This window comes from Solea senegalensis, linkage group LG3 (genome assembly GCF_019176455.1).
Source record: "Solea senegalensis isolate Sse05_10M linkage group LG3, IFAPA_SoseM_1, whole genome shotgun sequence".
Lineage (NCBI taxonomy): Eukaryota > Metazoa > Chordata > Actinopteri > Pleuronectiformes > Soleidae > Solea > Solea senegalensis.
This window is the reverse complement of record NC_058023.1, coordinates 14542526-14558409: the sequence shown is the minus strand read 5'-3', so window position 1 is coordinate 14558409 and position 15884 is coordinate 14542526. Positions and strand designations below refer to the sequence as shown.

The 15884-nt window shown below is 38.7% G+C and overlaps 1 protein-coding gene across 34 annotated transcripts in view; it reads right to left on the bottom strand.

Annotated features, from left to right (window-relative positions):
- The window catches only part of LOC122766725 (receptor-type tyrosine-protein phosphatase delta-like), a 315856-nt gene that overhangs the window by 48109 nt on the left and 251863 nt on the right, over positions 1-15884 (bottom strand). The gene's annotated exons all lie outside the window — the stretch shown is intronic.

Sequence of the window (15884 nt, the reverse complement as noted above, 5' to 3'; positions counted from 1 at the left end):
ATCTAAAACACAGGATTTCAAGGGGTCTGAATACTTTCAGGTTATCTTAGCATAACATCTGGACGCAAGCAAACAGCTCGCAAGTATGAAATAAACAAGCCAGGAGAGGTGGAGCTTTTTTTTTTGAAGACTCCAGGTGCTTTGCTGTGTTACATAAGATGTCTTGTCCCTGCCTGTGTCTTCACTTACTGACTGTGCAAGGGCGAGCTTCATCTTGCTGTCATTTGAGATGTAAAGGAAGATAATTCACATTGCTGTTTGTTCTTACGATAGGTGTCTATGCAATAGACCAAACAAAGCAACAGGATCCCCATTATGTGCTACAGTATATCTTCAGGGGGGATACATATGGCATTTTCAAACATTTGTAAAGCAACAAAAACCATCTTTTGAGTTTGTTTAATTTAACCCATTGCTGATTTATTGGACTGACTGATAACAGACACACATAGCATTGGTGCTTCTCCCCACAGAAAAACTTGTCTGAAATAACACACATTGAAATGACAGAAAGTGGAAATGCATGTCTTCACATCTATAGATTTATTTGTTTCTATTGTAGTCGGATAGCATGAAGGTACATTTGCTTTCAGTAGCTTGGTGTGATCATTCAGTGTCATTTACTGAATACACAGGTGGTGTATTAGCTGACTGTAAGAGGTGGTTCATTAGTAAGGTCTAGTCCTTGTCTAAAATGGCTGTTATGTGTTTTGAGGAGCAAAAATCACCTTCAAAGCTTGGTAATTCAACAAGTCCTTGAATTGAGATAATTAAGGACCCAATTACATATTTTTAAAGGTATTCTGATTAATAATTATTCAGCTTGTGGTAATATGAGAATTGTGTTCTTTTGTTTGTTGTCTGTTGTTCATCAACATCTTGCTGTTTTCGGTCCTATACTATTTTTTATAACTATAATGTCAAATGTGAAATACTAAATTGATATTTCTTGTCCAGATTGACCCCATAATATAGGTATATTAAACAGTTCTGTATTATAGGCATAATACAGAACTGTTTAATAATGTCTCTTATGCCTATAGCAACATCATCATCAATGTTGTTCATTCAATTGTTGAAAGAGTGTAGATTGAAACATTTCAAAACATGTACCTTGTTTAACATATATACATTATAGATTATAAAACATTATAAAAAACATTCTAAAACAAAACCAGCCATCCATGGCGAAACATGAAGTGTTTTTGGCTTGATCTTTAAAGGGGGTTTACAGTGGAATATCCCATATACCGTAAGAGCCACACATGCAAAATGTAAGTGTTCTTAGTTTTAATTTCCAAAACAAGACCTGCTTGTTCTGAATGCCAACAAGGTTTATGTGCACCTTTCCTTTCCCTGCTGTGATATGGCTAATTAGTGTCTTCGGTTGGTCTTATAAACGGCACCTTTTTGGAACCACTTTCTTCATTAAATTTTCATGAGTAGACATCAGTCTGGAAACAGCTTTGAGATGCCATAGCTTGCACACAGCCAAACGACAATCATGGCTACCTTCCAACAATGCTTTTGGGTATCTGGCATGAGCAACTTCCTCAATGTATAACTCTTCTCAGAATTAGACTGTGTTACAAATGAGTGACTTCAGACTGAACTGCAAAACTTTTGGAAGAAACTCTGTGTCCCTGCCTTAACTTAAGTGTTTCTGACAGTGATGGGAGCGTGTTGTTTTTACATGTTTAAAAGCGTTCTAAAATTGGTTTGATGAGTTGCAGTGCTCTATAGTGCATACTTAAAGCAGTTTCTGGACAGAAATGCAATAATATTTATGCAGCACATATTGACCAGCTGACACTGACATATATTATATATCCCATCTTTATACCTTTTGCTGGCCATTAAGTATATCAGAGATGCTTTGACATTATTCTTGTTTTCATTTTAGATGTTTGGCACTACATTCTGCTTTTTTATATTCTCCATTAAAACAACTACCTTACAATGTCACCTCAGCCAGAATCCTAGTTGTTGAAGAAGGGAGATCCAGCTTGCAGAGAGAATTGATAGCTTGATATGAACTTTGTCTATGAAAATTGACATTGATGAGGTTTAAATCATGTTACTTAGGTGAAAACTATGAAAACATGCACTCAAAAGTGCACTGTAGTAGTTATTTACACAGACATAAATTTCCAATTGTGATTGATACCCATTGCGATTCGAGGGGTCAGATAAGCAGTTGTACAATATGTGATATTTTATCATGAATAACAGTAAAGGGCACAGACAAAAGGATGATCATAATAAATTCATAGAACGGTCACATTAAGTATGGAGCAATGAAGGAACTGTCCTGTGTGAGGAACTCCACTTACAAAGGTGCTTATTCAAATGGTGAGAGGCAGAGAGGCAGAGAGGAAGTGAAATACTATTTTTTACATGGGAGCTCCTGTCCAAGCTCCCCTTAGTCTGTTCAAGGTCAAACAGACAATTAGATGATTCTACAGTGAGTCAAAAGTGGAGCTTATGAAACACGTTAGCCAGTAGCACGCCTAGGAGCATGTATATGTTTTGAGAATTGTAATTGGGTGTGACAGGGAGAAGCAGCTCCTCCAAAAATCACAATGCATTCCAAAACATAGCGCTGAAGACATCATAATTTAGCTGTCTTTCAAGAGGTCAGATTGTTCTCATGTTGCACTAAGAAATGCCACTGGTTATTTAACCCTAAGGAGAAAAGAAGAGGGTGCCGGATAACATCGGTTAAAAGGTGCAGCTTAAGTCAAAAAATGGATCCTATTGTTGTGGTTGTCACACTATTGTAGGGATGTCTGATTTACATAAACTTCAGTATGACTAATAGAAAAACGAACATATAAAATGAGGTGGAATAAAGAGTATAAAATGAACATTAACTAATTTTTCCTTTTCTTTTGAATGTGTGTGTATAACATGATAGTCATTCCAGTGAAGAAAAATGATTACTCCAGGCAGAGCATTTAAAATTAATGATCTGTTACAAAGGTTTCTGGCCTTTTGAATTCATTTTTGCTTGGCCTGGAAATGTAATTTATGGCAGCTTACAGATGAATACTCATGCTCATCACGAATGGCCAAAATGTCATGACATCAACCGTGAAGTATCAAAAAAAAACTTTTCTTGCACTGAAGTTGAGATTTGAGTGTCAAGACACAATAAATACAAAAGCACTTGCTCATTTAGTTACCATTAGGATATGGAACAGATCAACAGATTTTGTAACTTGTGCTTTAATTGATTAACAATTCACATCAACAGTTACTGCAGTGTTTCCCTTAAATTCCAGAGGGCCAAGATTAATCCCTGTTTAATTTAAGACACAAATGCATTTTTTTTGTAGAAGCTGGGTTATTGACAGACTATTAAAACTTGAGAATGAAATTAGCAATCAATTAGTGACCAGTTGTCTCCAGTTTTCACCTAGTGCTATGTTTTCAGTGTCATAAGCAGTCATGAGTTAGGTTTTTGTGTTGCAGTTAACTAAATGATCAGCAGTAAGAGAAACCCTTACTCCCTAGGAGTTCTGAGTTGCATTTACATAGGACTGGAAATTGGAAACTATTAGTGTGCTTTCTGTGTTGAGGTTAATATGCTGTGTTGTACAGTATGCCAGGCTTCACTGTGTAATATATGAAAGTCAAAACTGAAAGCTGAATTTGAGCAAAAACACACACACACATACACACACAAACGTCCTCACTGAGAACTGCAATCTCAAGGACAGTGTAAGACAAGGGCAGTTTCTGCTTTACACACCCATATTGTATATTCAACAATGGATCTACACACTAAATGAGATGGAAGGGAGAGAAATGCTGAAGTCACCTAGAGAAGTGCTGAGCACTGGTGCTTGATATAAAAAGACTCCCAATGACAATTTGCACACATTAGCCACTATGAGGCTATCAGGCCGCATGAGTGTGTGGTGCCAAGTATGGGAGGAGTATTAAAGGACATTGGCTCAAAAATTACCTCAGTGAGCAGATTTCTGCTGAAGACATTAGGCCACTGGATGTAAAACCAAACCCATTAGTAGATTATATCTATTGATCATTCATTCCAAATACAAGAAAGAGTAAAATCACATTTGCTATGTGTGACAACAGTGGCCATTTTAGTTGCTTGAACGCAGCATAAATTCACCACTATTTGTCGTCATACTGCGGTAGCTGTCACTACACACACACACACACACACACACACACACACACACACACTCTTACTTCCCACTTGCTGTGATGTAATGTTTTGAGCAACACATACAAGTACTATTCTATTTGTTTAGGCTCTCATTGATTACGCTTAAATGAGTCCTAAGAGATTAAGGTAGCATTCAGTTGTCTTCAGATACACCATACGTTTTTGCTAGTGTTGCAGCAAGGCACTTGTGTGAATGTGCATTCTGAGGTGATGTTTACAAGGTATTACAAGACTAATGCAGTTACAACTCTGGAGTGGAATACATAACAAAGATGGGGGAACCAGACAGTGAAATTAGGACAAGGATATTTGCTTAAGTTTGACACAATGCTCGAGTGAAGACAGCTCTGAGGCACTGGCTTTTAATGGTCTCTTTTTGTTTGAATGGAAAATAGTTTTTTTTTTTTAGATATGCATGTTAAATGACCCCTTTGCACATTATGTGAAGTGCTTTAGAGCTTCAATTAAATTGAATTGACCCTTGTATGTTGGTATTTCTAAAGTTGAAACGTTAAAATGGTTTATTTGGACAGTCCATTCAAAAGAAACATAATGGCCAGTAAGTGGAGTATAAATCCAGCTGTTTTATGTCACCAAAATCATAGTTGGCATTGAAGTACAAAAGACTTTGGGAAGCAAATAATCATTTATAACGCTGAACTTTCCAAGGGAAGGCAATAAAATTATAAACCTTTTTGGTCACATTCTGGCTGTAATACTGCGGTTACTTCACATGGATTGGATTTAGTCTGACCTTTTTCCCCCAGTGGAACAAGGCTTTTCACCCTGCGATTGAAGTTATTCTTGGGGGAAAATCCGTGAAGGCCATAATAAGATATATTTGTTGGACATATTAGAGAGGATTCCATCTCTTCAAAGAGGGTAGCACGGGTCATAGGTCAATAGGTATTGTTGCTTGGAAAATCCCTTCTCAGCTAAACCTACTGGATTGTTTGGCTCAAAGTGTGCAAATTTAAGCTTATGTCCTTAAGTATTCCACTCTTACATTTTTCTTCTGCTTTAAATTGGTTATATGTAAGATATGCAACTGCAGTTTAAAACTGGAACTGCAATCCAAATGAAAAATATTGGAGGGCGTTGTCCTCCCTTCTCCTCCTCTCCAGAGACTTGAGGTTGCCAGGTAGTTTGAGTTAACAATCCCACATGTACCAAAAGACGGAACGGAACAGTGAGCAGCTACATTTGTACCCCTTGAATGTTAAATTGTTAATACGTTGGCTGAAGCATTGTTGTAAGTACAGTCAGTATTTCATTTGAGCATGTTTTCTTAATCTCTGATGATATAGCACAGTCATTTTAGGAGATTCCATGTCAATAAATATGACAATACATTTCATACACACAACTCCTTAAAAGATTATTTTTGCAGAGTTTAGGAGTCATTCAGATTCTTTATTTCCCTCTTAAGATAAAACCTCAGCACAGAAATCAAGCCAAGAAACATTACCCATGAAGTGTGACAGCATGTGCTCAGTTTTCTCTGCAGCCTGAGCCAAAGTCTCTTTTTTTTACCACCACACAATAGCATATAATTTGAAGTTGAGGGCCACTGATTGGTGCTCTTCCCACACTTAAAAAAAAATCAACAAAAGTAAGAAAGATGATCGGTGATTTCAGCAAGGTTAGGGTGCTAATCACGTTAATCACACTGCACTCTTACTGCTCACAAGGACATGATTTCAGATTGACTTGTTTAATGGCTTGCTAATGCATTAGCTGGCCAAGATTGAATTAGTACTTTACGTATGAAAAAATTAGTGAGAGGCGGTGGAAAAGGAAAGGGTTTTATCTTCATTTTAAGATTTAAGATGAAAGGTAGAAGTCTTAAATGAGTAATATACAGGGAGTGTATGGTATTTATATAACCATAAACCAGATACTGGGGTTACAATGATGTCAGAGTTGTCCTTTGTGCAGGAATGACATTATTTTAGTGTTTTTTTTTTCCTTCTTTATCACTGAGTTTGTTGATTTGGAACACATTAGCACAGAAACACTGTTCATTAAAATTTGTTTACAGTAAAATGTTCTGTTCGGCTCCTGTTCAACTGACATATTAATCCCCCCCCCACATACACAGCCAGGGAGAGGGAACTGTTAATTATGCTTTTGTTTACATGCAAACAGAATTACTCAACCAGATGTAAAAGCTTTTGATTAACAAAGATGGGCAGAAATTCCACTTTGTGCCAATTCTATGACGGCATTTGCTCTATTTTTCTCTTTGCTCGTCTGTGAATGTTGTTTTTCTTGCTCACGTATGAAGAGCACTGTAGTGAGAATGTGTACTTCTACAATCTAGCACCTATTGATTGACAGTTTATACATCTGAGACCACCCTTTGCTTATCAGCCACTTGCAGCTGGTTAACTATATCTCAAAATGGACTTAGACGGAGCTGCTTTACACAGCACTCCATCTGTCATCCTGTCCATAAAGCTATGCAAAGGTGAAACCTCTGTGAACATATTTTTTTTGACCATGAACTTGTGTCACTTTTTAAAAAAAAAATGTATTGAAAGCAATGAGTCGCAAAGAGACTCTCACACACTGTCTAAACTTATGCGCATGATTTTATTGTTGCAAAGCTTTGGTATGACAATCACTGGTGATGGTTTGATTATCCAAAGTTAATTTACCTGTTTTAGTTAAAGTTCTACTTACTGTCCACTTAATATAATTGTTTGGATGTTGTTTGGAATTGATCTGGATGATTTACAAGGCTTTTTGATAAATACCACTGCACACATGTCTGGGCGCTGCGGTTAGCATATCGATGTCTCAGCACTGCCTTGGGTAGAATACTTGGAATAGTTCAGATGTAAGTCAGAGTAATGACCCTCAACATTAAGGGATAAAGCCATCAAGTGAGACAATCATGCAGAGTATGAAAGCACATGTTGCTTCATAGCAGAGCAAAATAATAAATAAATTGAGATGAGTAAATTTCCCCTAAATGCCCACAGAGAATGCATATTTATCTCACTGATACATCCCGGGTGCTGTTGAGTACATATGTTGTCCGGTCTAAATAAGATTAGCTTTTCCCCGAGAGCTTCCTTTGTGGCAGATTTCCTAAATAAGCCTCCTGGCATCCACAATGTGTACATATTGCCTAAGTAATCCCATAATGGAAAACACAATGTTCAGGCCTTTCATCTAATAAAACAAGTAGAGTGTGGTGAGGGACAAATCTGAACATCCAAGAGTATCTATCATCCAGATTTTTTTGTGATTGCACAGACAGGAAAAGACTGAAATGTGAGACTACATCCAAGTTACATGCCTTGGGCCACTTCCGAAGCCCTCTGATCCAATGAAGCCAATAGCTTCACACAGTCGCTTCCTGTCCACCTAGTCATATCTCAAAACACGTTTAATAAAATCTGTCTACATTCAAACTGTGTCACATGTACAGCTATTCTCTCCGACATCATCATATCATTCTCCCACATTATCATTATCATTATCACCTCGCCATGGCACGGTTAAGTTATGTTTCCACTAGCATAGTACCAGGTACTTTTTTCAGTAGATAGTGCTGCAGAGTTCACATTTGCGATGACGCAAGTGACGTCAATATTGGTGCAGTGAAAAGGAAAGTTACTTCAGTTAAAACAGACTGGAAGAGTGTTGGTAGGCTGGGGAAAATATTGACTTCATTAGTTGGTTTTACAGGTACAGAGCTTGTTAATGAATATTGAAGTGAATGGGCCACAGTTGGCTCACACAGATAATTCTAATTTAAAGAGGAACAGACACACACTCACACAAAGTGGCATCCAAAATGTAATTAATTTTCCATACACATTTTTTTATATTTAGTTATATTAGTTATTTGCTAAATACAGTCAATTTGAGGAAACTGAAAATACCTGAGGCAAGATGAGTGACCATCTAGTGAAACTGGAATGGATTCTGAAATCCTATCCATTGTTTCCTGTGATGATGAACATTGCAGCGAAATGTAGGAGGGGGAAGGTGAAGGTGCAGAAATCTCTCTTAACCTGAGGTTCACTACACTCTGTCTCTGTGAAAAATGGCACCGTCTCCCTCTTTGCCCTGTGCTGATTGTTTCTTCCATAAATCCCTTTTGAGATTGTATAATTAATTGAATGCTGCTTACAGTATTTGTCATTAAAAATCTCACCTAATGCCGGAGATTATGAGGATGCCATTGTAAGAGTCAAACTATTAATCACCAGCCCCGCCAGAAGAACCTTCACAGATGAAAAATCTGAGCCATTTCTCATCCCGAGTGATACTGTAGAAGTAGGTGTAAAATTCTTCAGTCAACACACTGTTGTTTTGTTCCTACATCTTATCAAATGGTATGACTTTTCTTTAAATCCTTCAAAATCCAAGCATGGTTATAGACAATTTCATTCGTGGATGATGCTTTTGCTGTCATTCATATCCCACCAAGAAGGATGGAATGCACACCTGCAAATTACATGTTTCGGCTCAAACTGAATACCCATAGTGTTGACATTCTTTTGAGAGTGATGTTTGAAATGTTCCCTCTTTCCCTTTGGACTGCGCTGATGTGCACGTAAGGAGAATCCGTCTAGCCAGCATTTGGATAGAAAGTGGCAGGAAAACAGGGCCAGAGCTAAGCTTTAAGACAGGGATCTCAAACTCATATGACTTGGAGGCCACATGAGCTTCAAATCTGCTAAGATGGGGGCTGAACTGTGTAGGGGTGGGCCATATTTGCTTAAAATTTGATTACAATATGCCATCATGGTGTATCAATGACATTCTATGATGATATTTTACATTAGGATATGTAATTCACAATAAAACCCATTTATGACAGAAAATGAATCTGTTAATATCATATTAAAGTGGTGGGCCACATGGAATCGTTTGACGGGCCCTATGTGGCCTGCGGGCCCTAAGTTTGACGCCTCTGCTTAAATGACCCTCGCTTGTGTTCCACCAAGCCTGCTATCCGCTACAGACATTTATTATGGCCATTGCTGCCGGGGTAGATTGGATCAGCCAAGCAGAGGGCATGCAACAGAGATGTTCGCCACGTCTGGCGATACACCCCAACTCTCTCTAGGCCCAATGTCATTCATAAACATGACGGATTAGCTGTGATATTCCTCCATTTACAACACAAGGGAAGGGAGTGGGAGGAGGAGAATGAAAGCAGAGAGAGAGTGTTAGTGTCGGATGCCCCTTAAGGGTAGTGTTAAAACGGATGGGTAAAGAGGGAGATGAAAAGGAGAGATGAAGCACGAAGGGCGGAGAGTGGGACTTTCTCTACAGGCCTGGCTGGGCAAGCAGTAAGGGCAGCAAGAAGCAAGATACAAAACTCCAGCTATGCTACGATGCCCCCTCCCCACCATGCTTTTTAGACGACGGGTTATGTCAGTCACATGTACTGTTCAGAGAAAAGATCACTTTCAATTAATGAGTAAAGGGAGATTTCAACACCTATCTTTCATGCCATCGTGTTTTTCTGCAACGCTGTCATTGTCTTTTGCCTTTGGTTTTATTCACTGACTTCATCCGCCTCCATCCATCCACAGCGTGTTCCAGACGTTAAAAGATGCTCTATGTTGAAGACCCTCCTTTGATCCATCTTTGTCAGCCACTGTCTTCCTTCCTCTGTCCCTCACCCTCCCACGTCAGGATTTTACTTTGCATATTCCATTTGGTAGTTGTTACCCTGAGCAATGATTCCATTTATTGACAAAAACAATGTTCCATTTATTTAGGTAGAAACAAATAAACCAAAAAAAAGTGCTCTTTTCTCCTTATCTCCCATCCGCATTTTTATTCCGTTATTATAAGGAATATTCAAAGGAGGAAAAAGAACTGTTTGACAATGCTTTGAGCTATTTGTCAAACATAAAATTAAAATGGATGTCACTACCTTATCCTTAGGGATGCATCCATTCTCATGAGGCTCCTGTCACTTTTGAAGCATACACTGCCAAACATCTGTTTTGTTTTATATCAAGCTTTTTGTTACCCTCTTGCTGCCCACTTTGGATGATGCTGTGATGCTTGATGTGCAGTTTAATACAGTATGTGTTTTTGATAAATGGTGCAGTACCCATTCTGAATACTTTCAAAGGGTAATTATTTTGCTTTTTTGTGTGCAGAGGGCAGTTAATACAGGCCAAGGCCAGACACAGCGTTCAGCTTAGAGGAGCACAGAGGGCGAATCAACAACCAGGTAAGTCTACCATTTAACTTTATGTACTAAACATTCAGAAAGCAGGGAGGTTAAGGTAAGTTTGATGAAACAATCATTTGCACTATTTTGATGTGCAGTTGGAGGAAATAAGAGAACCCATACCTCATGCCGTGGCCTGGGACTGTATAGAACACTTTTTTAGGAAGCACCCCATAAGTCGTCTGAATGTTTACACAAAATCTTCTTGATCTTTAAGCATTTTATGCATGACACTGTCAGATATCGTCATGGGTCATGAGTTGAGACTTGTTTTTCTTTTTTTTTTCATCAGACTCAGATGAGTTCTGATGGCAATGTGTGGGACCAGATTTCTTACAACTTCAGTTCCTCCTGAGAAAGACAAGGCCTAGTGCTTGCATTTCAATAATTTAGATAGCTAAAAGCTTGCTACAGGAGAGAGAATCATAGAGATTATTCATGCTTGCTAACATCCTGCAGAGAGGACCCCGTGGCTCTCGGAGAGCCCTAATGGAAAACGGGGTTATATCAGGCTTTTCAATTTTAGCAGACAGGCATTCTTTCTGAGAGGGACTGGGGGAGACGATGGGTGTCACAGCAGGCAGTGGGTGGCATTATTTTATTATGGAAATTACTATATTGAGACCACACGTTTTGAGATTTGACAGCTGGTTTTAAAGCTGTTGAAATCTGTGACGAGAGTATGTAAAGATTTGCCGTCCCTTTTCCTTTACGCGGCAATAAAACATGTAATTAGTTGCTACGCTCATTTTTGCTGTAGCCAAAGTTATAATGTATATACAACTAATTACACCCAAAAATATCAATTCTTACCACATCATTTTCTCAGTCCAAATTTGTTTGGTTGTAATTAGCCAGCAGCCTTACCCAGCATGAAAAGGTTTTTTTCAAGATCATTAGCTGCATTAAGGACGACCCTGCAGTGCCCAATTAATCTAGTAGAAAATGAATCCTGAGTGCAGCTAAGATCAAAGCTACTGACATTAGCGCCCCTCGACTACCTGGCTCAGACTGGCACATTCCTTATTTTATGACCTTGTGGTCCCATCAAGTGCAGCCAATGGAATATTTCTTCATAAAAATTTGTTATGCTCTGCTATGTATTCTGGTGCGTAGATTCATATAATAATGTGTCAAGGTAAAATGAGAACATTAATGAGTTAAATGTTTAATCTTGTGATCGACACGGACATATATTTATAGAAAATGCTAACATGTTGACTACGGTCAACAGAAACAGTGAAAGCATATTTGCATTAACTTCACTGTGTGGATACAGTCTCGCAGAACCACTCTTACATCGTTTGCTGTTACGTACCACATAACATTTGCAAATTATACTTTTGGTTAGCAAAGAAACGTCTTTCAGTCTTTCGAACGTGATTTTCCTGGTAGATTGCATTAGAAAGTACTGAGCATGTAATTACGCTATCACTTTGATGAGGTCACTGTGGAGAGCAGTGCAAAGCTCATTTGTCTGAATGAATCATGATTAATGCAAGAGGTTGTGTTTATTTTGATAAAACAAATAGTGTCACGGTATGAGAATTACTATCTATCATGTTCAGAGTGTAATCCAAGTGTCTGTGGCTCCTACATGTTTCCTCACATACTATGCAGCCTGTGATGTCTACCATCCATCTTGTTGGCAGCACTTTTGTCTTAAATCACCCTATCGTACAGAGACCGATTGGCTGCCATGATTAACCATGCAGAAGATATTTAGTGGCCGTGGGGCTGATTTTGTCATCTATTTATTGATTTAATTATTTATTTTTGGGAGAAGGAATCAGTTTCTGGAAAGACAGTCAATTTAATTTCTTTTAATTACAATAATAAATAACTTGTCATCAATTTTTTTTGTATGAGTGAAGTTGGAAATTGAGCAGAGAATGGCGTCAAACCAGACAATAAATCTGCTTTCATTTTACAACAGACTGTCTGTCTGTCATGGTAGTTGCCCGCAGTCATTTTCTGTCTTGGAATGCTCAGGCAAAAACAGAAAGGTTTAGTCAGCTATTAAGAAATAAATGCTGCAAAATTAAAGTTATTCACATGGAAAACACTAATAGAAATAGTAATGACAAGGTAGGACATCTTTCATAAATCAATAACAATTGTGCCATTTTGGTTTTACAATCCCTTTGGACCTAACAATACTGTTACAAGAGCTTTTGAGTATCTGTTTTATGTTTGAGGAAAAAAAAAAGTGAAGCTCCTTCAGTGAGTCAGCATGTTTGCACAGCACTATTTCATGGAGAAAAATCACTTTCTCTATCAAAATTGAGTGCTCCATGTGGCAGCTCAGGTCTGGCCATCTATAGAGTGCCCACCAGTGAACTCCAGAATTGTACGGTAGCTGCCGGCCTCCTACTCCTTTTTCTTTTTTTTTTTTTTTTGCAAGCAACAGATCACAAACAATATTTTTACAATGGCCACTTGCTTCATCTCTGCTACATCCCTTGCTCCGACAGCGCGAGACAGCTGACCCAGCATTTATCTTCCTAGGCAATTTGAGCACGCGGAGCTGCTTTTGTTTCATTGTTTACTCTGTTTATCAGTCACCATTTGCAATTTCCTTTCGGGCTTTTTTTTTTCCTATATACACGCAGGTCTGCACACTTTATATTGACCAGCATCTTATGGATATCAGCTTAGAATATAAATTAAGCAGCTGCTGTAATCTTTTATGTGTGAAAACAATTTTCTCATAACAATGACAAAGAACTGCGTGCATACATTGTCTATGAATAATTGGTGATCATGTAGCAGCCTTTTCTTTGTGCGTGTGGAAAGATCTGTCTAAGCTACACGGCTTTGACTGTGCCACTGCACCATTCCATACAAATGGAAATGATGCATTCTGTTTTTCCGTCACAGGAGAGTGGCTTCCCATTTTCCACTCCCACTGTCAAGTTGGGCACAGCTGCATAAGTTTGCATGCCTGTGTGTGGGGCACAGGAAATGGCTGTTGACAGCATAATGGGGGTACGAGGATGCAATATAAATCCTTAATCATGCCTGAATCATGAACTACAGCACTCAAATGCACACATCTTTCTGCTGGAAAGTCCTCTAACAGAGTCTAGTTCCGTGGGGAGGATGTTTGTCACATAAAGTCTTGTTTTTTATTGTTGGCCCACGTTTAAAAATGAACACATGATTTTTAAGTGATTTCCAATATTGTGACAGATATTTCGAGACTCTCGAGTACATGCGTATATGCAAATACTTGACAAAAGCCTATTCGTAGATTAGATTAAATGCTACTCCATTTAAATCATATTCTAGCCGTGACACCCAAAATGTCCTGTTTCTTTATTTCAAAATTCTTTTCTGTCTTCCTCAATTACCAGGCAAATGGAGATGACCTTTATTGAACACACGAGGCATATGAGGTGGGTCATCTCAGTTAATCAAAACAGAGGGTGTAAAAAAATAAAATAAGGGAACTCATACCTCATGCCGTGGCCTGGCAGATTTGACTTGGAACATCATTACGTTCATGATTTGTCTTTCATGCAAATCGCTTCTCTAAGCCTGAAAGTTCATTACTAATGGTTCTTCCCATCAAGTCGGAGGCCCATCCGAATACTAATATCCCCTGGTACTTGGGATTTTGGATTCACCTCAAGTCCCCTCTCCTCATGGCATGGCAATTTCAACAATGTGCTTTTCCTTCATGGAATTAGACATCAACCCCTGTGGTGAGCTTCCCACAACAGATGCTTTGGAGTCGTTTCCACAGACCATTGGAACCCAAATGAACTAAAAGAACAGACACTCTATATGTGTTAGGCATGGCGTTGTAGCACTTATCTTGGTTTTCTTATTTATTTTTCTCTGATCCTACACCATACATTTCTGTGAAAGTGTAGCCATTTTCTTTTACTACAAAAGACCAAATGTGGGGAGAAATAATTTTGCCGGTTGTGATGACAGCTTCAGCCTAAACCAAAAAAATGCAAACTTGCATTTTTCAAACTGCAGTTCACGTCATGTGAAATGATAAGTAGCAAACCGGCGGTGCTGTATTTAACGTTCTGTATGAAGTATTTTTGGAAGGGCAAAGCTTTTGGTTCTCCTAAATAATATACTGTCTAATGCATCCTGAGATGACCTGGACATACAGTGCAGCTTGCTCACCACATCCTCAGTTAGTCATTGTTTTGTCTCTGAGTAAGGGAGGGCACGATTTCGGAACTGCTATAGAAAATACATGACAAAAGATAGAGTTAGAATTTATCAAAGCAATACCTCCATCCTTCTTAATGCTTGCCTTTCATTGAGTGCCTAAAGTAATTGTTTAGCTTTTTATTTATTTGGTTGCTCAATGCAAATGTGTAACAATATATTTCCTAATTAAAACCTATACCTGACACCAGAACTGAGTATAGTATACAGTATATATGTCCCTGTTGTGACAAAGTCAGGGGTGACAGACGGTTGACATACTATTGCCTAAGTCATTATCAAGGCCAGTCTTTGGGGTTTCTATGTATCCAATGGAGGCAGTAAAAGGACGGGGAGCGCAACCTATTTATTTGCACCAAAGCTGAGAAAGAAAAGGCTTTCTCCTCCTTTTTTTTTGGTCCGTGATAGGCCATTACTCACCTTCAATACATTGATGGGAAAGGAGAGAAGAGCAGAAGAGCAAAATGGAAATAGTAATAAACATGCTAATGCTAGGCCATGGAGCCTGGGAAAAGCATCTTCTACCCATCCCTCAGCTATCTGTTGGCACGTGTATGGGGGTGATGGGGGAAAAGGGATAGGCAGAGTGAGAGTAAAAGAGGAAATGCACGCACACACATACACACACTTTGTACTCTCTAGTAAACAGAAGAGAGCTGCATGTGAACGTGCCACCTTTCTCTTTCAATTGGCCTCTGGAGACAGTGCACGGGGCCTTTTGTTGGCTCATTGGTGAGATAAGAAGCAGAAGATGGGGGGTGTTCAGAGACTCGCAGAGCCAGCTCTTTTTTTCTATAGGATGGAAGGACCCTTCTCAATAGAAACTCATTTGCCATGTTGTGTAAATGTGACCCATAATGGAGCACACCTCATTCAGGCTGCCTAAGCCTTTTTCCCAAAGCTATTTTCTCTATTCATAACCAAACAAGTCATGTTTTCAAGAGATATAATGTGATCTTTTGAGGTAGTGGCCACGCACACTTGTCTTGTATGTAATCAAGATAAAATTTTGCGCAGTGTTTACTGTAAAAGAGGCACTGTAAACCAAGTCAACCAACTTCATATTTGTGATAGTGCTTTTATTTTCACTGCTCACTGGATGTAAACCAAGAAGCAGACCTTTTCTCGCTATGAATTGTTGCACATTTTTTTATAGAGGAGTGCTGGGCATTAACAGCCACTGCCACTGAGAGATACTGGCATTGATGCAACCTGTGACTAGAATATGACCATAAACAATCTAATTAATCATATGAGAATACACGGCCTTATTTTCTG